This window comes from Musca domestica, unplaced genomic scaffold (genome assembly GCF_030504385.1).
Source record: "Musca domestica strain aabys unplaced genomic scaffold, Musca_domestica.polishedcontigs.V.1.1 4, whole genome shotgun sequence".
NCBI lineage: Eukaryota > Metazoa > Arthropoda > Insecta > Diptera > Muscidae > Musca > Musca domestica.
Window position 1 is genome coordinate 4,169,277 of NW_026712328.1, and position 27,267 is coordinate 4,196,543.

Genomic DNA, 27,267 nt, shown 5'->3' on the forward strand with positions numbered 1-27,267 from the left:
TTATTTTTATCAGAACACACTTTATTGTACTACCTGTACGAAAAGTATAGGAGCAGGGTCGAGCAAACATGACAATAAAAATATATTACACCAAATTACACCGGTTTGTGGCTAAACCTCTAATATACGGACAATCAAGAGGTACCGTTATATAGAGGCCATATGGTGAACTAGTATCAAACATGTTTAGGGAGGGAAACCACTAGAAACCGATATATATTGCAATCCAACTTATTTCATTAGAAATAATGGGCAGAACGTTATAGAACGAGGGTATAGATACATAAATCCCGATCCAGGAAGGTTCTCGCCTTCATCTACTTAACCATCCTTACGAGTAGTAGAGAAGCTGTTCACGGAGCTAGAAAGCAAGGGTTACTTAACTGCTGGATGTGATGTCAATACACATCACTTTCCAAAGGGCAGAGGTAAGTCCGTTTTTGATTTTAGTCTCCTCCGAATGTTCCTTCTCGGACCACCGGATGATAATATTCCAAAACTTCTGTAGAAGGATTACATCAAAAACCACATAGGAATCCAAGGAAAGCTACTGCTACACTACTTCACTATAGACTAAGATGTCAATAAAACTTCCAGATTCCTCAAAGTCCTTTTAGAGAACCCTAAATCCATTAGAAGCATAAAGCGGAATGATGGTATCTGGGCTGACTCTGGTCTAGAGACACTCTTCCCGGATTGCACAGAGGGGAGAAGTGGTCGACAGTTCGATCGACGTAATCGACCGTGACCAAAAATAGTAAAAAAATGTGTCTTAAATTTCAAATTTGATGATTGACATCTTTGAGATCTGTCAATCTCAACAGATTTTAAAGTGTGGCGCCAACGCCACTTTACTTCATGAAATCGTTACCTATTATTGTAAAGGCTCTCTTCTTCTATCGCTATCGATACAAACTAAGGCTCTCCCTACAATTCTGGTATATTGTTTACCAAAACCCTTTTTATTTTCTACCATGTTTTTATTTATTCTATTTTGATACAATTGCTTTGCTTTATATTTCCTCCGTATTGGCGCAAACATTGGGCGGATTACGAGCTGTTGTTAAAAAGAAGTTAATCGATTCTTGTTTTTTTTTCTATTTGTAAACAAAACTTCATTATCACCATCAACGTGAAGTGAAAAAAGTGCCTGTTGAAATTATAAATGCTATATTCTTAAAGAAAGAATTTTCGAAAAAATTGTGTAAAACAACAACAAAGCTTGTCGGTAATTCTTATTCTACTTTGCATTTTTTTTTTGGTCAATACGACTTTTATATTTTTAATGTGCAATATAATGTTTTTTGATCTATTTTGGAGATTTTGATGGAAATTTTTATTTTAAGTAATATTTATTTATTACTTTCCTAATTTTTTTACCTTTGTATCTCAACAGTGATAATAATTTTGGAATTTATAGATGTCTGATTTTTCACTAGCTCTATTTTTTTAAAAATTTTTGATAATTTTTGTGTGGATTTCTGGCTCCTTCGTATATATGTAGATTTTTTTTTTTGACTAATTAATCTGAGAAAATTAAACTTTAGTTGTTGTTACTTTATTTATGGTGGTAGAAACTTGGTAAAAACTTTAACAATGACATTGACTCCAATTGATATGTTCATCGGAGCTGTGAATGCTCTCTACCAATTAAACGCTCACTTAAACTAGATTCTCATACATTAATTTAAATATTAATGTCCCTGAATCGCCTCGTACTCACCGCTGTTTGAAAAGTTTTAGTTGCATAATTTGTCAACATTAACGTGATATATTGTATGACTGTCCCCGCTTTAAGAGCTAAAAACTCGCCGATCGATATAAAATTATGAAACGCAACAATCTTTGTATAAATTGTTTTCGTAACGGTCATGAAGTAAAGAAATGTGAAAGCAAACGTTGATGTTTGAAGTGTAATATGGCCTATCAGCGGGTAATTCAACTCAAATTTCACCCATGACATCTAATGTTTCTCAAAATTCGAGTTCGAAATCGGCTGCATGTGTTGTTCCACGCCGCACAGAACAAATTTGTATTTTTAGATACGATGATGGTGAATATTCATAACAAATGTGTTTTGTATCCTGCTAGGGGAGCTGATAGATCCTAATACTACAAATTAGCAGTCCATTGGATAATTCTCTTGCATTAGAAAAGAGTGTTTTCAATTAAGACTTGAGGACGAAAATCCCCGACGATCGCTTGTCAGATTTTAATCTTTTTGAACCTCGTCCTGTAGATCTGTTTTTAGGAGCCAATCGTTTGTAGAAGCTAGCAGTCCCAAACCTTCGGACATTAGTAGTAATGTGCGGTTAGATATTTTCTACTTTGCAGTTAACCTTATAATTAATGAATCCAGTTGCACTGAGAGGAAAGTTCTTTCGGCTATCTCGAAATTGTTTGACCCCGTTGGATGGTTGGGCCCAGTGATCGTTCCAGCAAAAATTAGTATGCAAAAGGTGTGGCTAGAAAATGTTGGTTGGGATGATTCCCTTTTGGCAGCTACTGGGGCCGATTGGAAAAGGGTAGTCGAGTCATATCCCTGTGTAAACCCGATCAGGATACCTAGATGGATTCAGTGTATTCCAGGAGTCTTTGCAGAACTTCATGTCGACGACGATGCCTCGTAAAAGTCATACGAGGGGTAGTCTATATGCAAGTCTCCAGATGGAAAAATTGTTGTGTCTGGCTATTGGGCAAAAAAAAGGTAGTTCCCTTAAATCGATTTCATTGTCCCGCTTAGAGCTTTATGGAGCAGTTATGGCGTCAGGTCTTCTAAATCATAGTTTCGTCAGATTTACTGTTAAAAAGATTGGCATTCGTTGCAAACTCCTTACCTGTTTTTGCGAGAGACTTCCCTATCTCGTTAACTCTAATATCCGTATGATCTGGTACCCATATAATGCGCACTGAGCCGTATTGGGAATTGTTGTTGATTGAAATTGCACACTCTAATATAGTTTGGATGTTATAGCTTTTATAGCGATTTTAATGTACCTTAGGACGTTTACGGTAGCCGGTCTCGTGTTAGCATTAAGCCAGTTTAGATACTTTGCAAGTGGAAAGAGAATACGGTGTATTATTCTTCGATAAAAAATCCCAGTCCCGCTCTCCTCCTAGTACTGAGCCGTATGAATAACAACAGATTTCATTCGGCATTTGTGTGGGAATTAATGTTGGTGGATTAAATGATAGTATGGATTAATGTTGGTGTTGTCCTCATTGTGTCACAAATACTTAAACAGCACATACGTTGGACTTCCTGTAATATTTTCGTATTACATTTTTTATCCATAGCTGCCCACCAGAATACTGATGTGTATGTTAAAACAGGTCTAATTACGCATTTGAATAGCCAGTGCGCCATCTTTGGATTGAAGCCCTATTTTAAGTATATAGCCCTTTCACACGTTGCCCAGCATCTATGATCTTTATTTGCTCTTTCATGAGTGTGGTCTCTCCAATTAAGTTTCCTATCTAGAATCACACCCAGACATTTAACGTTATTGGAAGTGATAATTGTCATATTCAGGAAGACTGGTTCATCCACTTTTGTTTTCATTGTGAAAAGACATATCTCAGTTTTTTCGGTTTTTCTAAGGTTTGGATGTGGAATTCAACTCATGTAATGCCGATGTGGAATTCAACTCATGTAGTGCCGTTTCTACTGAACGTCCTCTAACGTATGCATGTTTTTTAAATTTAAGCATCAAAACAGGTAAGGAGTTTGCAACGAATGCCAATCTGTTTAACAATAAATCTAAGCGGGACAATGAAATCGATTTAAGGGAACTACCTTTGTTTTGCACATCCAAACTATATTAGAGTGTGCAATTTCAATCAACAACAATTCCCAATACGACTCAGTGCGCATTATATGGGTACCAGATCATACGGATAGTAGAGTTAACGAGATAGGGAAGTCTCTCGCCAAAACAGGTAAGGAGTTTGCAACGAATGCCAATCTGTTTAACAATAAATCTAAGCGGGACAATGAAATCGATTTAAGGGAACTACCTTTGTTTTGCACAATAGCCAGACACAACAATTTTTCCATCTGGAGACTTGCATATAGACTACCCCTCGTATGCCTTTTACGAGGCATCGTCGTCGACATGAAGTTCTGCAAAGACTCCTGGAATACACTGAATCCATCTAGGTATCCTGATCGGGTTTACACAGGAATATGACTCGACTACCCTTTTCCAATCGGCCCCAGTAGCTGCCAAAAGGGAATCATCCCAACCAACATTTTCTAGCCACACCTTTTGCATAATAATTTTTGCTGGAACGATTACTGGGCCCAACCATCCAACGGGGTAAAACAAAGTTCGAGATAGCCGAAAGAACTTTCCTGTAAGTGCAACTGGGTTTATTAGCTATAGGGTTAACTGCAAAGTAGAAAATATCTAACCGTACATTACTCCTAATGTCCGAAGGTTTGGGACTGCTAGCTTCTACAAACGATTGGCTCCTAAAAACAGATCTATAGGACGAGGTTCAAAAAGATTAACATCTGACAAGCGAACGTCGGGGATTTCCGTCCTCAAGTCTTAATTGAAAACACTCTTTTCTAATGCAAGAGAATTATCGAATGGACTGCTAATTTGTAGAATTAGGATCTATCAGCGCCCCAAGCAGGATACGAAACACATTTGTTAAGAATATTCACCATTATCGTATCATGAGTTGAGTTACCCACTGATAGGCCATATTACACTTCAAACATCAACGTTTGCTATCACATTTCTTTACTTCATGACCGCTACGGTCGGTATTGTATATATATATATATATATATATATACAATAGATGACTGCTTCAGCTGCTGATATTATTGTAAGGATTTGTTCTGTTAATGCGGTGCCGGCTCTAACTCCAAGTTTAAAAATTCGGCTACTTTCTAGATAAAGAAAAACGTTTTCCAAACAGCTAAATATAAACATATTTTTTGGCATTTTGTTTTTACACTATACAAATATTTTAAAAAGAAAAAACTTAACATTTTTATTTAAAATATTTGTATAGTATATATATATATATATATATATATATATATATATATATATATATATATATATATATATATATATATATATATATATATATATATATATATATATATATATATATACATATATATATACAGTGTTGGCCATATGATATGCAACTGAAATCTAACCTTTACCAAAAACCGTGAAAATTTTTTGTGAAAACAAAATTATGCAATTTTTTTCATATTATTTTTTTTGCTGGTGACCGAGACTGTTGGGATCAGTTTTATCTACCGTATAATAACGATAAATAAAAATATCAAACGAAAACCAACCAAAGCCTTTATCTTAACAATAATAACCAATGCTAGCGACATGAGGAAGAGGAGTGGTGTTGAGGCCATTTACAATATAATTAGGCGTTAGCCCATTGTTATATTCCAAATAAACACGACGTCCAATTTACAACATATTAAGATGATGTAACTAAAATACAGTACATAATTACATTTCTCCATTTTTTTACAAATCAATTATTTTTAATTTCAATTCCTTTTTTTTTCAAAAAACATTTCGTACCACTATATTTTACATATGCACCACAATACCCAAGCAAATATTGTGTAATGGGCTATCGGAAACTCTGGCGTCGCATGCACCCAATGCTTTACTACTCTGGTTTGGACTTTCTGGGCCCGAATAGGCTTATAAAAATCTGGATCTGCCAAAAGAAGACCAAGAAAGGAGACCTTAATACGATTAATCCTGGGATTCACCACTGCCAAAATGAATATGGACTAACTCCAGTTGTAAATAGATGTGACAATAAACCTATTTATTTTGCTTCCATCGATTCGTGTAGTAGGGATACAGAGACTATTAATTATATTAATTATTTGTAGAGGTTCTGTTTACAGAACTATTGCCAGACAATCATGTTTTTATTTTAGTTCATTTAAATTCTTCGTCTGGGAGTAAAAGCTCATTATGTCTAATGCCCTTCTGTCTAACATTTGTTTACTTTCAAAATGAAATTTTGTTTATATTTCTAAACATGATTGCGTCCGTTGTTTTTTTGATTTCTATTTTAAAGAAGAGTGTGACGGAAATATCATCCCAAACCGGAGAAGGTTGCCAGAAAAAAGTTAAGTGCATTAATGCAAATTGTTTTATTCCCAATAACGAAATTTTTCAACACCTAGAAATCTTGGTTCTAGACCTAAGATTTTGCATATGGATCTACCTATTTCGACGAGCTGAGTCCATTTAGCTATGTGTGTCCGTATGTCCATTTTCATATGTTTTCACGGAATTTTGCGTTGAGTTTATTCTTCGAACGTGACTTCGAGCTCTTGGGAGAGTTTTTCAGTTCTCCTACCAGGCGCGTCCCTACCGGCGGATAGGCGGAGATGGATGATAACATTATTTTGCTCGAACTAGGGCGTCACAGTTACGAACTGATTGGATAGTGTGATCACCCGTCTGTGGGGATTTTTAGATTCGGTTTTAGGGTGTTCCGTATAATCATAAGATGTAAAATGGAAGATGGAAGAAGATGTAAAATAAAAAAATTACAGTACAGGGCCTAAATAGCCCAGTACCGGCGGGTTCTTGTGATCAGTCACACCTCGCCGTTATCCAACGATCGTGAGCAAATTTCCCCGGTAGAGGCGGGTAGTTTGGTATCTGAGGTCGAAAGTATTGCTACATGCACGCGCTTTTGGGCAAAAGGAGAGACAAGGTGTCTGAGGAACTCCGGGGTTAGAGTGAGCAAATCCCTGACTCGACAGGGAGGGGACCACTAAATTTAGTGGTATTTAAATATTGCACTTAATTAGTGGTATTTCATAAAAATATCACTGAATTCGTGCTATAGGAAAAATAATCAAATTTTACGAGTATGTACTATATATTTTCTGGATTGTTGTTCGCTATTCACTTCAGTAAACTTCATGATAGCTGATATAATATTAAATACATAGTGTTTTTTTTTTCGCGTCGCTAAAATTTAATGTTAGGGATTTTTTTTTTGAAATATTAATACATTTAGTGAAGATAAAGCCACTTTGGAAAAATGGCAGCCTTAAGCTGGTGTGGAAGGGCGAAATTCGTCGCCTGATAAAAACGACGGTATACGTCAGAGGATTTGGCAGCAATTATTCTTAGTCTTTGGGAAATCTTAAGAATAAGACCTTGGATGTGAAGAGATGGGAAGTCAGGTGGCACTCTCCTTGAGATTGGAGTTGACGATCTCTTCATGGCCAGTCTGATAAGGACTAAGGTCATTGCTTTTTTCCTGAAATACGGCCAGATTCAGGAAGACAAAAGCGACATCGAAGAAAAGAAAGGGGAGCCCCAAGCAACACGAAACAGGGAGTCGAAATAGACATCAGCAATTCTCAAGAAGCCAGTCTACTGGAGGACCAATGATTGACGTCAACATTCTTCGGATCGAGACACCAACTATGGATATGATGGATAAATACGGGTAAGATACACATTGGATTAATTCATGAAGCTTGGACTGTTAAGAACAAGGTCTCTGGACCAAACCGTTTTAACTACTAACTGTTCTATGTCAATACAGAGTCTCGACCGAGAACTGGTATAATTTGTCACAAAAATGTATGTTTTCTTTTCTCTCCAAAGTTGTCAACACCAATGGCAAAAGTACTGAAGCAGGAATGGCATCATATATAGTAGCTCCAAGCGAAACTCGTACACTTAGCAAACAATTTCCTTCCATGCAATATATGATTGTTACAAAATTCACTACCAGAAGATACCTATTTTTTATTAGTGTACAGTTTCTGGAACTAGCAGTAGTACAAAAGTTTACTTTTTTTATTTATTTAACAAAATAATGGAATGTTGTTGTTGTATATTGTTGAGCTGTTATATTTATTTTACTTATTTGGTTAATTGCTTTAGATATGGATCAAAGTATGTTTATATATAGCATTTCCAGATTAAATGAAACCTTTTGCAATTCAAATGAAACTTTTTGCAGCGGAAATGAAACCTTTTGCAGTGGAATTGAAACCTTTTGCAGTGGAAATGAAACCTTTTGCAGTGGAAATGAAACCTTTTGTAACCGAAATGAAACCATATGCAACCGAAATGAAACTTTTTGCAAATCAAATGAAACTTTTAGATTTTAAGAAGGAAAAATAACAAAACATTTTTATTTTTAGTAGTTTTTAAATTAAATCAATTAAATATAACTAATATATTGACAAAGAGGATTTTTTATTGATTATAAATATCTACATTTATTTATATTATTTCTTACATTTTCAATTATTGTAATAACAAATGGTTCTTTATTGATTTGATATAAAATGCTTCCATATTATTAAATTCCAAATGCTTAACGCTAAAAAGAGAAATTTAAACAAATTTTGGCCATACCATACCTATACCAGGACTGAAATGTGAAATTAAGCTTTACCACAATTTTTTATAGTTATAGTCTACTATTAATCTTACCTAATAAAGGATTCCCGCTTCGCAGCTTTATTGATTATGGAGATAGAGCAGTCGAGATTTCAACAGACAGATAAGTGGAAATCATTAAATCAACTATGATCATGATTGCATATACTGTATGGGATCTACGACGAATATTTAGAGGCGTTACAAACCGAATGACAAATTTAATATATCCTCCTTTCCATGGAGGAGATTATAAAAGATACCTAATTCGGGTCGTTAAAAAAATACCTTGAAAAACTTTTTTCAATCTTTCTGCATCTACACTTGTGTTTTATGGAAGCTTTAAGAAAAAATTTTATAAAAACATAAATATTAATAATCAATAAAAATTCCTCTTTAACTATATATTAGTTATAATTAATTGATTTAATTTAAAAACTACTAAAAATAAAAATGTTTTGTTATTTTTCCTTCTTAAAATCTAAAAGTTTCATTTGATTTGCAAAAAGTTTCATTTCGGTTGCATATGGTTTCATTTCGGTTACAAAAGGTTTCATTCCCGCTGCAAAAGGTTTCATTTCCACTGCAAAAGGTTTCATTTCCACTGCAAAAGGTTTCAATTCCACTGCAAAAGGTTTCATTCCCGCTGCAAAAAGTTTCATTTGAATTGCAAAAGGGTTCATTTAATCTGAAAATGCTATATATTATTACTATATATTATATTATTATATTTTCATAGGTACGGCCAGTTATCTATGTTTTATGTAAGTATTATAATTTATTGTATGTATATGCTAAATTTATACGTATATATATTTTAGAGGCAGTTAAAAAATAGTATTTTCAATATTTTTGTTCTTTATTCAAGTTAGTGCTTAATGCATTGAACAATTTTAAACGGTTTTTATGTACTTCAATATTTTTTCTGTCCGACAATGACAGTGAGCAATTCCCATTAGAATCGTAGGGAAGAAGCCTTGAATAATATATATTTATTAAATGTCCTCTGTGACTTTTCTATGGATCCAACTGTTGTTGTCGAGGGGGCATGTTTCGCATCCAACATCTTAAAAAGTTCCTGCAGGGTTTGGTTTTTATACTCAGTTCCTCTGTCAGTTAAAACTTTTCTCATTGGTCTATATGGAAGTACAAAGTTTTCAAATATTGCCGTAGCTATAGTTTTTACCATTTTATCACTGGTATAGTTACCAGGTACATGATGACACACATATTATTGTCATAGCGTATTCGTTACCGCTGTTTGAGTTAATAAACGGACCTATTGTATCAATAACGAGAATATCAAAGGCACTTGCTGGGGTTTCCGTTATACACATAGGTTCTTTCGTCCTTTTATGGGACTTGTTCTCTTGGTATTTACTGCAATTTTTAACATAGTTTTTGATGTCTTAAGACATTCCTTTCCAACGATATTTAGTGCGGTGTTTTTCTGACATTCTTTTGATGCCAGGGTGACCTCCGTATAATGGGTCATTATTATACGTTTGTAGTTTTCTTTTCTGCTCTTCAGCAGATATTTTCTCTAATTTTGGCGTTAACGCTATTGTTAGTGTCTTTAATAACTGGTTCACACAGTTTTTGAAATCATTGATTCGAATCATATTGAATAAATCCTCATTTAATGAGAGTTGCAATTTGAATATTCCCTTATTACCGCTTATTTTCTCCAACCTAGGAATGAATTGACTCAGATCAAAGCTTCCATTAACAATAAGGTCATCAATCTTTACATTTTCTAAAGTTTTTCTCCCATATTTAAATTTTTAGGCGAACACTTTTCTTTACCTCCTTTGCATTTAGTAGTTTGTAGACCCTAGGAATGTCTGTCACGCTTGTTAATTTTTTATCTTTTTGTGTTTGGGCTTTCTTTGATTAGACCATATAGAGTCTCTTTATATTCTTAATATGGTTAAACTCAATTCAGCTGTCCTTTCCTTTTATGTACTGTATTTCAAAGTCATATTCTTCGAGGTCCAATCTCATCCGGGTTAATTTTGAAGATGGATTCTTCAAAGAGAAGATGTAGGTCAATGGGCGGTGATCACTTCTCACCAAAAATTTTGTACCATATATGTACGGTCTGAAGTATTTTATTGTCCAGTGTACTGCTGCGAGTTCTTGTTCAATTACAGATTTGTTGGTTTCACCTTTGGTAAAGGATCTTGATGCATATGCCACGGGTAATTGTACACCCTTATGCTCTTGGCCTTAAAACGGCACCGCATGCATATTTACTTGCATCGGAAGTAAAGCAAAGTTGTTTATTGAAATCGGGGTACTGGAATATTCTTGGGGTTAAAAGTGAATTCTTTAAATACACAAAGCATTTATGGCGCTCTTCAGTCCAAATAAACTTTGCATTTTTCCTAGTTAATTTTGTTAATGGCAGGGAGTATTCTGCAAAATTCGGTATAAATTTTCTGTAGTGATTACAAAAGGCAACAAACCTTTTAGTTTCGTCCGCGCTTTTTGGGGTAGGATATGTTTGGATGGTCTCATATTTTGAGTTATCGGGAAGAATTCCCTTGTCACTGCATTTATGACCCAAAAAAGGTTACATCGTGTCTGAAAAATATACACTTATCAGGATGCAGCTTCGGATTATATTTTCTGCACGTCGTGAAGGCATCCCGCATATTTTGAATCATATGTTTTTCTGAGCATCCAATTACGATGAAATCATCCATATACAGGAATGCCTGTTCAGGCGTAAGACCAGAAAATGCTATTGACATCATTCTTTGGAAGCAGTTCGGCGCTACCATAAGGGAGACGTTTAAAGCGAAATGATCCTTCATTCGTGGAGAATGAAGTTATATCCCTAGACTTCTCTTTTAATTCTATTTGATGAAATCCGGACATTAGATCCAAACAGGAAAAATATTTTGCTCGACCTAGTTGGTCTAGAATATCTTCGATTCTAGGTAAGGGATATTTGTCCGCTATTAACCTTTTATTAATTTGTCTGTAGTCTACAACTAGTCGCCATCTCTTTGCGGAGTTACCTGGAAATGATTTCTTTGGTACTAATAATACCGGACTGTTGTAACATGAAAATGATGGTTCTATAATGTCATCTTGTATTAATTTGTGAACCTAAGCTTTTATTTCCTGTTTTTGACTATGTGGAATTCTATAATTTTTTATATAAACAGGGGTATCATCCATTACTCGGAACTGTTGTTTATAAAAATTATTAGTTGAGATTTTATCGGTTTCCAGAGCAAAAATGTCTGAGAATTCAGTACATAAGTCAGTTAAACGTTTTTTTGCAAACTCAGGAAAATTTTTTGTTAGCCTTTTCAATACTTGTTCACGACGATCGTCCCGGAGGCATTGTATCTGTATAAATCTATAATCGGATAAGTTTTCCGTTATAATGTGAACACTAATAGAATGGAAACAATAAATATCATTTATGATGTGAGTGATATTATAAGAGAGAATTTCTCTTAAAAATATTTATTTTTTGTCTTTTTTAATAAAATTTTAAAATCCACAAAATTTTCGTATATAACATTTTATGTATATAAAGTCAAAAGGGGTAGCAAAGCGCACCTAATTAATACATAAATGTGGTTTTTTACTACAGTTTAATACAAACATAAAGATGCATAAATACATACATACATTACATACATAGAAGGGATCTCCTCAAGTGGTGTTTAACTGGATGAAAATTAATCCGCTGATACAATAGATGACTGCTGCAACTGCTGATATTGTTGTAAGGATTTGTTCTGTTAATGCGGTTCCGGCTCTAACTCCAAGTTGAAAAGTTCGGCTACTTCGTTGAGCTGTAGCCAGGAATCTTTGGGATTAAGTGGGGTACGTTTGAGATTAGTAGGCAACGTTTGGGTTGCTTTTGGTTGTTGTCTGGCAAACAAATAATTAATATAATAAATAGTCTCTGTATCACTACTACACGAATCGATGGAAGCAAAATAAATAAGTTTATTGTCACATCTATTTACAACTGGAGTTAGTCCATATTCATTGTGGCAGTGGTGAATCATTTGGACCAAGTGCGTGCGCCCGCAGCTACAATCCCAGGATTAATCGTGTTAAGGTCTCCTTTCTTGGTCTTCTTTTGGCAGATCCAGATTTTTATAAGCCTATTCGGGCCCAGAAAGTCCAAACCAGAGTAGTAAAGCATTGGGTGCATGCGACGCCAGAGTTGCCGATAGCCCACTACACCATATTTGCTAGGGTATTGTGGCGCATATGTAAAATATAGTGGTACAAAATGTTTTTTTTTTTTGGGAAAAAAGGAATTGAAATAAAAAAATTATTGATTTGGAAAGAAATGGAAAAATGTAATTATGTACAGTATTTTAGTTACAAAATCTTAATATGTTGTATGCTAGGAACACAATTGGAGCGAACGACGAATTTCGCCCTACGCGGCGACAAAATGAGCCGCGAAAATTCGTCGTATGGAACACAATACCGACGAAATTATAAAACAGCTGATGAAGTTGTTTACTTTTTGCTCATTTGTTGACTACAATGAATTATACAAGAACACATAATTCTTTACGTTCTCTATTATAATTTCACTTATGTCCATCTTCTCTATTATAAATTCACTGATATCCATCTTCACTCAGGCGCAAGTACACAAATAAATAAACAAATTAATTATGTTTTTTTTTATACGAGTAACAGATAGTAGAGTGACCATAACAAATTTTAAAGTAAAAAGTAACTTTATTTACTAAAACACATAAAATTCGTACAAGTATGGCCACCTTGTACTGTTTTGTTCGCCGGTCGCCGGCGTATGAAATAGAAATAAAGCTAATTGAGTTCGCGGCGACCGACGAAATTTTCGCCGGTGCCGTGATTGTGTGCACTTCCATATACACATATGTGTTTTATTTTCGACGACGAACATACGCCGCGAAAAAATTCGTCGTTCGCTCCAATTGTGTTCCTAGCAGTAAGTTGGACGTCATGTTTATTTGCAATATAACAATTGGCTAACACATCTATTTACAACTGGAGTTAGTCCATATTCATTGTGGCAATGGTGAATCCCAGGATTAATCGTATTAAGGTCTCCTTTCTTGGTCTTCTTTTGGCAGATCCCGATTTTTATAAGCCTATTCGGGCCCAGAAAGTCCAAACCAGAGTAGTAAAGCATTGGGTGCATGCGACGCCAGAGTTGCCGATAGCCCACTACACCATATTTGCTAGGGTATTGTGGCGCATATGTAAAATATAGTGGTACAAATTTTTTTTTTTTTGGGAAAAAAGGAATTGAAATAAAAAAATAATTGATTTGGAAAAAAATGGAAAAATGTAATTATGTACTGTATTTTAGTTACAAAATCTTAATATGTTGTAAGTTGGACGTCATGTTTATTTGCAATATAACAATTGGCTAACGCCTAATATATATATATACATATATATATATATCATCATATATATATATATATATATATATATATATATATATATATATATATATATACACAAAATATAAAGAACAAAATTCAAATTGGTAGTAGGTAATACAACGGCATTATTACAAAGAGGTTTTGTCACTGTGTAATTTATTGTATAGAACCAACGTAATAATTTATATTGAGGTAATTACACACATAGATACATATTTAAATAAAATTGAATTATAAGTTTTAATATATAAGTTTTTAATAAGTTTTAATATATATATATATATATATATATATATATATATATATATATATATATATATATATACACAAAATATAAAGAACAAAATTCAAATTGGTAGTAGGTAATACAACGGCATTATTACAAAGAGGTTTTGTCACTGTGTAATTTATTGTATAGAACCAACGTAATAATTTATATTGAGGTAATTACACACATAGATACATATTTAAATAAAATTGAATTATAAGTTTTAATATCATTTGTTATTCGTCGTCATCATCCTCTAGTCCCGAGAATTTGTTTGTGGACACTAAAATCTAAAAAAAAAAATAGATAAAAATAAATGTATATATATATATATATATATATATATATATATATATATATATATTTATTAATTTTATATATATAGAATGTTCTGATTAGAAATATAATTGAATACATTCAGTATATTACATAGTTCTTTAAGATTCTTCATTATTGTAAATATCAAAATGGCATGTGTAAGACAGAAAGAGTGTTGCAGGTTGAAAAATGTTTTTAATAAATATATAAAATCTTCTACACCGGGTTTGAAAGTCTGCACTTATTGAAATAGCATCAGCCTAAGGGTACAACTCTTATTGGCACGCTATTTACCTCGTTTTGGATTTGCTATTAATTTTTGTCAAGGCATCAACGTACGTTTTATTTCAGATTGTCAGCTAATCGAAGTTTGTTTTGGAATTGTAACTAACAACATTTTTTTCTAAAATTGTTGAATAAAAAAATTGTATTTACTTTACTTAAAAGGCTTCAGCAATATTTGAAAAATCAATGATATTGGTAGTAATTTTAATTTTGTTGCAGCCGCTTACTGCTATTTTGTGTTAATTTACGATATTGAAACAACTTTTTGTAAGCCTGGTACGCTGAGTTCCTGAATACGGTTGTGTAGAGTGGACCCCTTTTTTGAGTAAACAAATAACATGAAAATTAATAGTAGTAGCTTGAAATAACTAATATGATCTATTTTGTAAGAAAATTGGTAAAAGTTATCCATTCATGATTATTTTTTAAGCGATTCCCCTATAATTGAAAAGTACACACATGCAATCGCAAATACACACTACCCTACCTTGATGTGATTGTATCATTTATGACTTTTACAAACATTCATGATATGCATTTAAAAATTCTGTCAAAGCCTCATATTCCTAAACAGCTGGGCTTTTATTTCCCTTCTCACTCTCTCTCCTCTCTACTAATATCAAACAATTTCATTGGCAAAATATATTTTAAGTATGTAAACGCGTATTTCCAGAGCAGTATTTGACACTGTTTTATGGCCGAACAAAATTTGTCAAATATTTGACTGTAATGTGAACATCAAATCAACCCTGTATGAATTTAACATTTGTTTAGTCAAATATGGAAAAATAATTTTCGTTGAAGTATTCGCACAGTCTGACCGTACCTTAAGGACTAACTACGGAGCTAGTAACCCTTTTCGTGCTTTGTGTGAAAACTGGCGTTTACGTGGATCCCAAGATAAAGGAGGTGGCCCCCTCGGTCGGTTTGCTTCACTGACGTTATCATTTGAATCCCTGCTTTTAACGTATGATGGCTAACATCATTTAAACACATACGAATTTTCAAGCTTAGAGTGTCCATATTAAGTCCTGCATCAGTGTAACTGTCAGTCTCAACAAAAAAGATATAACAGATAGGGTAAGTGCGCCTAAGTTCGGCATGTCCCAGTAGTCGGCAATTTTGAAATTTAAACTTAAATAACTAAAAATGGAATTGACCAAATAATAAAATAATTGCAAAAAAACGTCAGCAGTGTTCTCTGCTCCCTTTCTGTAAAAAACAATGAGCTCCGATCATTTATTAATAATAAACCGTAATTAATAATAGAATAACGGTTTTCGTCAGTGAGTGTCTGCCAACGCGTGCGATGTGCTTGTTTGTAAAGAAAAAATTAGTGGTGGCGTCAACTTAATAATCAATTTAAGTAAATTAAATTTAATACTTTTGGAATCAGAAATATTTTATAATAGTAAATGATAGTCTAACGATCATTTTATAACTTAAAAAATATACATAATCAAGCATTTTACTCTTATATTATTTACATTAGGAACAGAAAAAAAGGGATTTGCCAGTAGTCGGCAGGGGTGCCGATTACTAGAAAAATATCATATCAATATTGGGGTTAAAAGTTAATTCTTTAAATACACAAAGCATTTATGGCGCTCTTCAGTCCAAATAAACTTTGCATTTTTCCTAGTTAATTTTGTTAATGGCAGAGAGTATTCTGCAAAATTCGGTATAAATTTTCTGTAGTAATTACAAAAGGCAACAAACCTTTTAGTTTCGTCCGCGCTTTTTGGGGTAGGATATGTTTGGATGGTCTCATATTTTGAGTTATCGGGAAGAATTCCCTTGTCACTGCATTTATGACCCAAAAAGGTTACATCGTGTCTGAAAAATATACACTTATCAGGATGCAGCTTCGGATTATATTTTCTGCACGTCGTGAAGGCATCCCGCATATTTTGAATCATATGTTTTTCTGAGCATCCAATTACGATGAAATCATCCATATACAGGAATGCCAGTTCAGGCGTAAAGGTAAGGTCACATTGGGCAAATATTTGACGAAAAATGTGAATTATTTCTTTGTCACAATCTGACCAACAAATATTATTTGACGGTAAATACAAAAACAGCTGATTTTGGGAAAACAAAATTATTTGCCGGAAAACAAAAATGTGACCAATGTGTCCATAATGTGAACATATATGATCAATTATTTTCCTATTTTTTGGTCAAACATTTATTTGACGTTGCAAATGTTTTGTAAGGTCAAACAAGGAAAAATATCAGTTTAAAACATTGGGCAGCATTTTGCTTTAACAACAGGAGCAATTGTAGCATGATGTTTAATGAATTGAAAAACAAACGAATGCAATAAGTGGCTTTATTTATTTGATATTTTTGAACTAACTAAATTTGAATGTTTAGTAAAAAATGTGTATATTTGGTCTGTTTCAGAACTGCCGGAATGTAAGTGTTGTAAGTGTAAGTTTTTTACGATAACCGATTTTCCCTTTATTATATCGAAGAAAATTGCGAAACTAGTAGATTCTTGCAGTTTCTGGAACATGATATAGGTAGATGCATCAACGCTTGAAACAAAGATATGTCAAAAATTTTTAAATGTTTTGACAAAAATAAGTAGATTGTAGTAGATATATATATATATATATATATATATATATATATATATATATATATATATATATATATATATAATGTTTCCCTGTCCTAGATATCGAGTATTCTAGGTCTCTAGGAACCATATTCCCTTCCGGAATAAATGGAATATATATATATATATATATATAAATATATATATATATATATATATATATATATATATATATATATATATATATATATATATATATAATATAAAGAACAAAATTCAAATTGGTAGTAGGTAATACAACGGCATTATTACATCCTCTAGTCCCGAGAATTTGTTTGTGGACACTAAAATCTAAAAAAAAAAATAAATAAAAATAAATGTATATATATATATATATATATATATATATATATATATATTAATTTTATATATATAGAATGTTCTGATTAGAAATATAATTGAATACATTCAGTATATTACATAGTTCTTTAAGATTCTTCATTATTGTAAATATCAAAATGGCATGTGTAAGACAGAAAGAGTGTTGCAGGTTGAAAAATGTTTTTAATAAATATATAAAATCTTCTACACCGGGTTTGAAAGTCTGCACTTATTGAAATAGCATCAGCCTAAGGGTACAACTCTTATTGGCACGCTATTTACCTCGTTTTGGATTTGCTATTAATTTTTGTCAAGGCATCAACGTACGTTTTATTTCAGATTGTCAGCTAATCGAAGTTTGTTTTGGAATTGTAACTAACAACATTTTTTTCTAAAATTGTTGAATAAAAAAATTGTATTTACTTTACTTAAAAGGCTTCAGCAATATTTGAAAAATCAATGATATTGGTAGTAATTTTAATTTTGTTGCAGCCGCTTACTGCTATTTTGTGTTAATTTACGATATTGAAACAACTTTTTGTAAGCCTGGTACGCTGAGTTCCTGAATACGGTTGTGTAGAGTGGACCCCTTTTTTGAGTAAACAAATAACATGAAAATTAATAGTAGTAGCTTGAAATAACTAATATGATCTATTTTGTAAGAAAATTGGTAAAAGTTATCCATTCATGATTATTTTTTAAGCGATTCCCCTATAATTGAAAAGTACACACATGCAATCGCAAATACACACTACCCTACCTTGATGTGATTGTATCATTTATGACTTTTACAAACATTCATGATATGCATTTAAAAATTCTGTCAAAGCCTCATATTCCTAAACAGCTGGGCTTTTATTTCCCTTCTCACTCTCTCTCCTCTCTACTAATATCAAACAATTTCATTGGCAAAATATATTTTAAGTATGTAAACGCGTATTTCCAGAGCAGTATTTGACACTGTTTTATGGCCGAACAAAATTTGTCAAATATTTGACTGTAATGTGAACATCAAATCAACCCTGTGTGAATTTAACATTTGTTTAGTCAAATATGGAAAAATAATTTTCGTTGAAGTATTCGCACAGTCTGACCGTACCTTAAGGACTAACTACGGAGCTAGTAACCCTTTTCGTGCTTTGTGTGAAAACTGGCGTTTACGTGGATCCCAAGATAAAGGAGGTGGCCCCCTCGGTCGGTTTGCTTCACTGACGTTATCATTTGAATCCCTGCTTTTAACGTATGATGGCTAACATCATTTAAACACATACGAATTTTCAAGCTTAGAGTGTCCATATTAAGTCCTGCATCAGTGTAACTGTCAGTCTCAACAAAAAAGATATAACAGATAGGGTAAGTGCGCCTAAGTTCGGCATGTCCCAGCAGTCGGCAATTTTGAAATTTAAACTTAAATAACTAAAAATGGAATTGACCAAATAATAAAATAATTGCAAAAAAACGTCAGCAGTGTTCTCTGCTCCCTTTCTGTAAAAAACAATGAGCTCCGATCATTTATTAATAATAAACCGTAATTAATAATAGAATAACGGTTTTCGTCAGTGAGTGTCTGCCAACGCGTGCGATGTGCTTGTTTGTAAAGAAAAAATTAGTGGTGGCGTCAACTTAATAATCAATTTAAGTAAATTAAATTTAATACTTTTGGAATCAGAAATATTTTATAATAGTAAATGATAGTCTAACGATCATTTTATAACTTAAAAAATATACATAATCAAGCATTTTACTCTTATATTATTTACATTAGGAACAGAAAAAAAGGGATTTGCCAGTAGTCGGCAGGGGTGCCGATTACTAGAAAAATATCATATCAATATTGGGGTTAAAAGTTAATTCTTTAAATACACAAAGCATTTATGGCGCTCTTCAGTCCAAATAAACTTTGCATTTTTCCTAGTTAATTTTGTTAATGGCAGAGAGTATTCTGCAAAATTCGGTATAAATTTTCTGTAGTAATTACAAAAGGCAACAAACCTTTTAGTTTCGTCCGCGCTTTTTGGGGTAGGATATGTTTGGATGGTCTCATATTTTGAGTTATCGGGAAGAATTCCCTTGTCACTGCATTTATGACCCAAAAAGGTTACATCGTGTCTGAAAAATATACACTTATCAGGATGCAGCTTCGGATTATATTTTCTGCACGTCGTGAAGGCATCCCGCATATTTTGAATCATATGTTTTTCTGAGCATCCAATTACGATGAAATCATCCATATACAGGAATGCCAGTTCAGGCGTAAAGGTAAGGTCACATTGGGCAAATATTTGACGAAAAATGTGAATTATTTCTTTGTCACAATCTGACCAACAAATATTATTTGACGGTAAATACAAAAACAGCTGATTTTGGGAAAACAAAATTATTTGCCGGAAAACAAAAATGTGACCAATGTGTCCATAATGTGAACATATATGATCAATTATTTTCCTATTTTTTGGTCAAACATTTATTTGACGTTGCAAATGTTTTGTAAGGTCAAACAAGGAAAAATATCAGTTTAAAACATTGGGCAGCATTTTGCTTTAACAACAGGAGCAATTGTAGCATGATGTTTAATGAATTGAAAAACAAACGAATGCAATAAGTGGCTTTATTTATTTGATATTTTTGAACTAACTAAATTTGTATATTTGGTCTGTTTCAGAACTGCCGGAATGTAAGTGTTGTAAGTGTAAGTTTTTTACGATAACCGATTTTCCCTTTATTATATCGAAGAAAATTGCGAAACTAGTAGATTCTTGCAGTTTCTGGAACATGATATAAAAATTTTTAAATGTTTTGACAAAAATAAGTAGATTGTAGTAGATATATATATATATATATATATATATATATATATATATATAATGTTTCCCTGTCCCAGATATCGAGTATTCTAGGTCTCTAGGAACCATATTCCCTTCCGGAATAATATATATATATATATATATATATATATATATATATATATATATATATATATATATATATATATATATATATATATATATATATATATATATATATATATAACATAAAGAACAAAATTCAAATTGGTAGTAGGTAGTACAACGGCATTATTACAAAGAGGTTTTGCCACTGTGTAATTTATTGTATAGAACCAACGTAATAATTTATATTGAGGTAATTACACACATAGATACATATTTAAATAAAATTGAATTATTAGTTTTAATATCATTTGTTATTCGTCGTCATCATCCTCTAGTCCCGAGAATTTGTTTGTGGACACTAAAATCTAAAAAAAAAATAAATAAAAATAAATGTATATATATATATATATTTATTAATTTTATATATATAGAATGATCTGATTAGAAATATAATTGAATACATTCAGTATATTACATAGTTCTTTAAGATTCTTCATTATTGTAAATATCAAAATGGCATGTGTAAGACAGAAAGAGTGTTGCAGGTTGAAAAATGTTTTTAATAAATATATAAAATCTTCTACACCGGGTTTGAAAGTCTGCACTTATTGAAATAGCATCAGCCTAAGGGTACAACTCTTATTGGCACGCTATTTACCTCGTTTTGGATTTGCTATTAATTTTTGTCAAGGCATCAACGTACGTTTTATTTCAGATTGTCAGCTAATCGAAGTTTGTTTTGGAATTGTAACTAACAACATTTTTTTCTAAAATTGTTGAATAAAAAAAATTGTATTTACTTTACTTAAAAGGCTTCAGCAATATGAGCAATGATATTGGTAGTAATTTTAATTTTGTTGCAGCCGCTTACTGCTATTTTGTGTTAATTTACGATATTGAAACAACTTTTTGTAAGCCTGGTACGCTGACTTCCTGAATACGGTTGTGTAGAGTGGACCCCTTTTTTGAGTAAACAAATAACATGAAAATTAATAGTAGTAGCTTGAAATAACTAATATGATCTATTTTGTAAGAAAATTGGTAAAAGTTATCCATTCATGATTATTTTTTAAGCGATTCCCCTATAATTGAAAAGTACACACATGCAATCGCAAATACACACTACCCTACCTTGATGTGATTGTACCATTTATGACTTTTACAAACATTCATGATATGCATTTAAAAATTCTGGCAAAGCCTCATATTCCTAAACAGCTGGGCTTTTATTTCCCTTCTCACTCTCTCTCCTCTCTACTAATATCAAACAATTTCATTGGCAAAATATATTTTAAGAATGTAAACGCGTATTTCCAGAGCAGTATTTGACACTGTTTTATGGCCGAACAAAATTTGTCAAATATTTGACTGTAATGTGAACATCAAATCAACCCTGTATGAATTTAACATTTGTTTAGTCAAATATGGAAAAATAATTTTCGTTGAAGTATTCGCACAGTCTGACCGTACCTTAAGGACTAACTACGGAGCTAGTAACCCTTTTCGTGCTTTGTGTGAAAACTGGCGTTTACGTGGATCCCAAGATAAAGGAGGTGGCCCCCTCGGTCGGTTTGCTTCACTGACGTTATCATTTGAATCCCTGCTTTTAACGTATGATGGCTAACATCATTTAAACACATACGAATTTTCAAGCTTAGAGTGTCCATATTAAGTCCTGCATCAGTGTAACTGTCAGTCTCAACAAAAAAGATATAACAGATAGGGTAAGTGCGCCTAAGTTCGGCATGTCCCAGCAGTCGGCAATTTTGAAATTTAAATTTAAATAACTAAAAATGGAATTGACCAAATAATAAAATAATTGCAAAAAAACGTCAGCAGTGTTCTCTGCTCTCTTTCTGTAAAAAACAATAAGCTCCGATCATTTATTAATAATAAACCGTAATTAATAATAGAATAACGGTTTTCGTCAGTGAGTGTCTGCCAACGCGTGCGATGTGCTTGTTTGTAAAGAAAAAATTAGTGGTGGCGTCAACTTAATAATCAATTTAAGTAAATTAAATTTAATACTTTTGGAATCAGAAATATTTTATAATAGTAAATGATAGTCTAGAAAAAAAGGGATTTACCAGTAGGCGGCAGGGGTGCCGATTACTAGAAAAATATCATTTTTGACCTTGTTCACCAAAACTTGAGAAAGTTATTAAAAAATATTGGGGTTAAAAGTTAATTCTTTAAATACACAAAGCATTTATGGCGCTCCTCAGTCCAAATAAACTTTGCATTTTTCCTAGTTAATTTTGTTAATGGCAGAGAGTATTTTGCAAAATTCGGTATAAATTTTCTGTAGTAATTACAAAAGGCAACAAACCTTTTAGTTTCGTCCGCGCTTTTTGGGGTAGGATATGTTTGGATGGTCTCATATTTTGAGTTATCGGGAAGAATTCCCTTGTCACTGCATTTATGACCCAAAAAGGTTACATCGTGTCTGAAAAATATACACTTATCAGGATGCAGCTTCGGATTATATTGTCTGCACGTCGTGAAAGCATCCCGCATATTTTGAATCATATGTTTTTCTGAGCATCCAATTACGATGAAATCATCCATATACAGGAATGCCAGTTCAGGCGTAAAGGTAAGGTCACATTGGGCAAATATTTGACGAAAAATGTGAATTATTTCTTTGTCACAATCTGACCATCAAATATTATTTGACGGTAAATACAAAAACAGCTGATATTGGGAAAACAAAATTATTTGCCGGAAAACAAAAATGTGACCAATGTGTCCATAATGTGAACATATATGATCAATTATTTTCCTATTTTTTGGTCAAACATTTATTTGACGTTGCAAATGTTTTGTAAGGTCAAACAAGGAAAAATATCAGTTTAAAACATTGGGCAGCATTTTGCTTTAACAACAGGAGCAATTGTAGCATGATGTTTAATGAATTGAAAAACAAACGAATGCAATAAGTGGCTTTATTTATTTGATATTTTTGAACTAACTAAATTTGAATATTTAGTAAAAAATGTGTATATTTGGTCTGTTTCAGAACTGCCAGAATGTAAGCGTTTTTACTACGATAACCGATTTTCCCTTTATTATATCGAAGAAAATTGCGAAACTAGTAGATTCTTGCAGGTTCTGGAACATGATATAGGTAGATGCATCAACGCTTGAAACAATGATATGTCAAAAATTTTTAAATGTTTTGACAAAAATAAGTAGATTGTTCTATGTTTTCCTATACGGCGAAAAATCGGAGGTTGCAATGATATATATTTTTCAACAATTTTTACAAATTTCAATAATATTTCATTCATTATTTTCAATTCCAAAATTGTTTTGACAGTTCATTGTCCCAGCAGCTATGTCGATGTAAAATGCAAAATAAAATTGTTCTAACAAGGAATTAATTCCACAACAGCTGGTCTTTTGCTTCCCTTCTCCAAATAAATTATACCCGAGACTACATGTTCTTTATGTCTCTCTTTCACTCTCTCTGTCTATTTCTCTCGGCCAAATAAACTTAAGTTTCCTCAAAGTTTGATCAAACAATTTAATGGGAAAATATATTTTACGAATGTGAACATGTGTCAAACATGTTTTCCCATAGCACTGTTTGACGCTGTTTGGTGACTGCTTGAACAAACAAAATCTGTCAAATATTTGACTGTAATGTGAACATCGAATCAACTCTGTATGAATTTCACATTTGTTCAGTCAAATATGGGAAAACAAATTTCGATCAAATATTTGCCAGTGTGACCGTACCTTAAGACCAGAAAATGCTATTGACATCATTTTTTGGAAGCAGTTCGGCGCTACCTTGATTCCATAAGGGAGACGTTTAAAGCGAAATGATCCTTCATTCGTGGAGAATAAAGTTATATCCCTAGACTCCTCTTTTAATTCTATTTGATGAAATCCGGACATTAGATCCAAACAGGAAAAATATTTTGCTCGACCTAGTTGGTCTAGAATATCTTCGATTCTTGGTAAGGGATATTTGTCCGCTATTAACCTTTTATTAATTTGTCTGTAGTCTACAACTAGTCGCCATCTCTTTGCGGAGTTACCTGGAAATGATTTGGTACTAATAATACCGGACTGTTGTAACATGAAAATGATGGTTCTATAATATCATCTTGTATTAATTTGTGAGCCTAAGCTTTTATTTCCTGTTTTTGACTATGTGGAATTCTATAATTTTTTATATAAACAGGGGTATCATCCATTACTCGGAACTGTTGTTTATAAAAATTATTAGTTGAGATTTTATCGGTTTCCAGAGCAAAAATGTTTGAGAATTCAGTACATAAGTCAGTTAAACGTTTTTTTGCAAAATCAGGAAAATTTTTTGTTAGCCTTTTCAATACTTGTTCACGACGATCGTCCCGGGGGCATTGTATCTGTATAAAACTATAATCGGATAAGTTTTCCGTTATAATGTGAACACAAATAGAATGGAAACAATAAATATCATTTATGATGTGAATGATATTATAAGAGAGAATTTCTCTTAAAAATATTTATTTTTTGTCTTTTTTAATAAAATTTTAAAATCCACAAAATTTTCGTATATAACATTTTATGTATATAAAGTCAAAAGGGGTAGCAAAGCGCACCTAATTAATACATAAATGTTGTTTTTTACTACAGTTTAATACAAACATAAAGATGCATAAATACATACATACATTACATACATAGAAGGGATCTCCTCAAGTGGTGTTTAACTGGATGAAAATTAATCCCCTGATACAATAGATGACTGCTGCAACTGCTGATATTGTTGTAAGGATTTGTTCTGTTAATGCGGTTCCGGCTCTAACTCCAAGTTGAAAAGTTCGGCTACTTCGTTGAGCTGTAGCCAGGAATCTTTGGGATTAAGTGGGGTACGTTTGAGATTAGTAGGCAACGTTTGGGTTGCTTTTGGTTGTTGTCTGGCAAACAAATAATTAATATAATAAATAGTCTCTGTATCACTACTACACGAATCGATGGAAGCAAAATAAATAAGTTTATTGTCACATCTATTTACAACTGGAGTTAGTCCATATTCATTGTGGCAGTGGTGAATCATTTGGACCAAGTGCGTGCGCCCGCAGCTACAATCCCAGGATTAATCGTATATAAGCCTATTCGGGCCCAGAAAGTCCAAACCAGAGTAGTAAAGCATTGGGTGCATGCGACGCCAGAGTTGCCGATAGCCCACTACACCATATTTGCTAGGGTATTGTGGCGCATATGTAAAATATAGTGGTACAAAATGTTTTTTTGGGCAAAAAGGAATTGAAACACAAAAATAATTGATTTGGAAAAAAATGGAAAAATGTAAATATGTACTGTATTTTAGTTACAAAATCTTAATATGTTGTAAGTTGGACGTCATGTTTATTTGCAATATAACAATTGACTAACGCCTAATATATATATATATATATATATATATATATATATATATACATATATTTTATATATATGTATATACATGTATATATATATATATATATATATATATATATATATATATATATTCCATATATTCCGGAAGGGAATATGGTTCCTAGAGACCTAGAATACTCGATATCTGGGACAGGGAAACATTATATATATATATATATATATATATATATATATATATATATATATATATATATATATATATATATATATATATATATATATATATATATATATATACAGTGGCGACATTTTAAATAGCACGCTTAGTGGAAAATTTTTCACACACCTTTTGCTATTTTCTTTCTGCAATTACTTAAATTCTTTTTACAGTTACTTTTTTTAGAAACATGTTGTTGTTAATATACAATGTAAGCTTAGTCAAAAAATAAGTTTATTTTTAGAAACTGAAAGTTTTTGATTCTTTCAGTCTGTATTCGCCGACATTTTAAATAGCACGTGCCCTAAGATAATTAAAAAAAAAAATATTTTTTTATTAAATTAAACGCTGATAAAGAAAAAAAGGTATACAGTTGAGAATAATTTATTTTTCACTCAAATCCAATCTTTCGAAGATTTGTCCTCCAATACCGCAATGACGGCCTAACATTTTCCGAAATATCGAAAAAACTAAATTGTTCGAGAAAAAAAGTTTATAACGCAATTAAACATTATGAAAAGAATCAATCTTTTGAGAGTATCACAGAGATCCAGAATAACGTCGCAAAGGACGGATCACTTAATAGTTAAAATGAGCAAAAGTGATCCTTTTTTAACTGCACCGAGGATACGGGAACAAATTCAAGAACAACTGGGAATAAACATATCAACAAGTACAATAAAGAACAGATTACGAGAAAATAATTTGTTTGGGCGCATTGCCAGGCGAAAACCACACGTGTCCCAAAAAAATCGAATAGTTCGAGTTAATTTTGCCAAGGTCCATTTAGAAAAACCCCTTTCTTACTGGAATAATGTACTTTTCACGGACGAATCTAAGTTTAACCGCTTTGCCTCGGATGGAAAGTCATACGTAAGGCGAAATATAAACACAGAATTTGATCCAAGGTACACGACAAAAACCATCAAACACGGTGGGCGAAGCGTGCTTGTTTGGGGAGGCTTCTCGTGGTACGGTGTGGGTCCTATAACACGAATAGAAGGTATAATGGACCAATTAGCTTACAAAAACATTTTAATGAATATAATGTTACCATACGCTGAAGAAGATATGCCTCTAAAGTGGAAGCTTGTACAGGATAATGATCCC

The 27,267-nt window shown here is 32.6% G+C and overlaps 1 long non-coding RNA gene across 2 annotated transcripts; it reads right to left on the reverse strand.

Annotated features, from left to right (window-relative positions):
* Window positions 1-20,723: 20,723 nt before the first annotated feature.
* LOC131804281 (uncharacterized) lies at window positions 20,724-25,961 on the reverse strand. Of its 2 annotated transcripts, none has more exons than XR_009343050.1 (2): window positions 25,241-25,961; window positions 20,724-20,929 (listed from the first exon to the last, which is right to left on the reverse strand). It is a non-coding gene; the product is annotated as an uncharacterized LOC131804281 (long non-coding RNA). The 2 variants fall into 2 exon arrangements; XR_009343051.1 differs by having other exon boundaries at window positions 25,232-25,961.
* Between the last annotated feature and the right edge of the window lie 1,306 nt (window positions 25,962-27,267).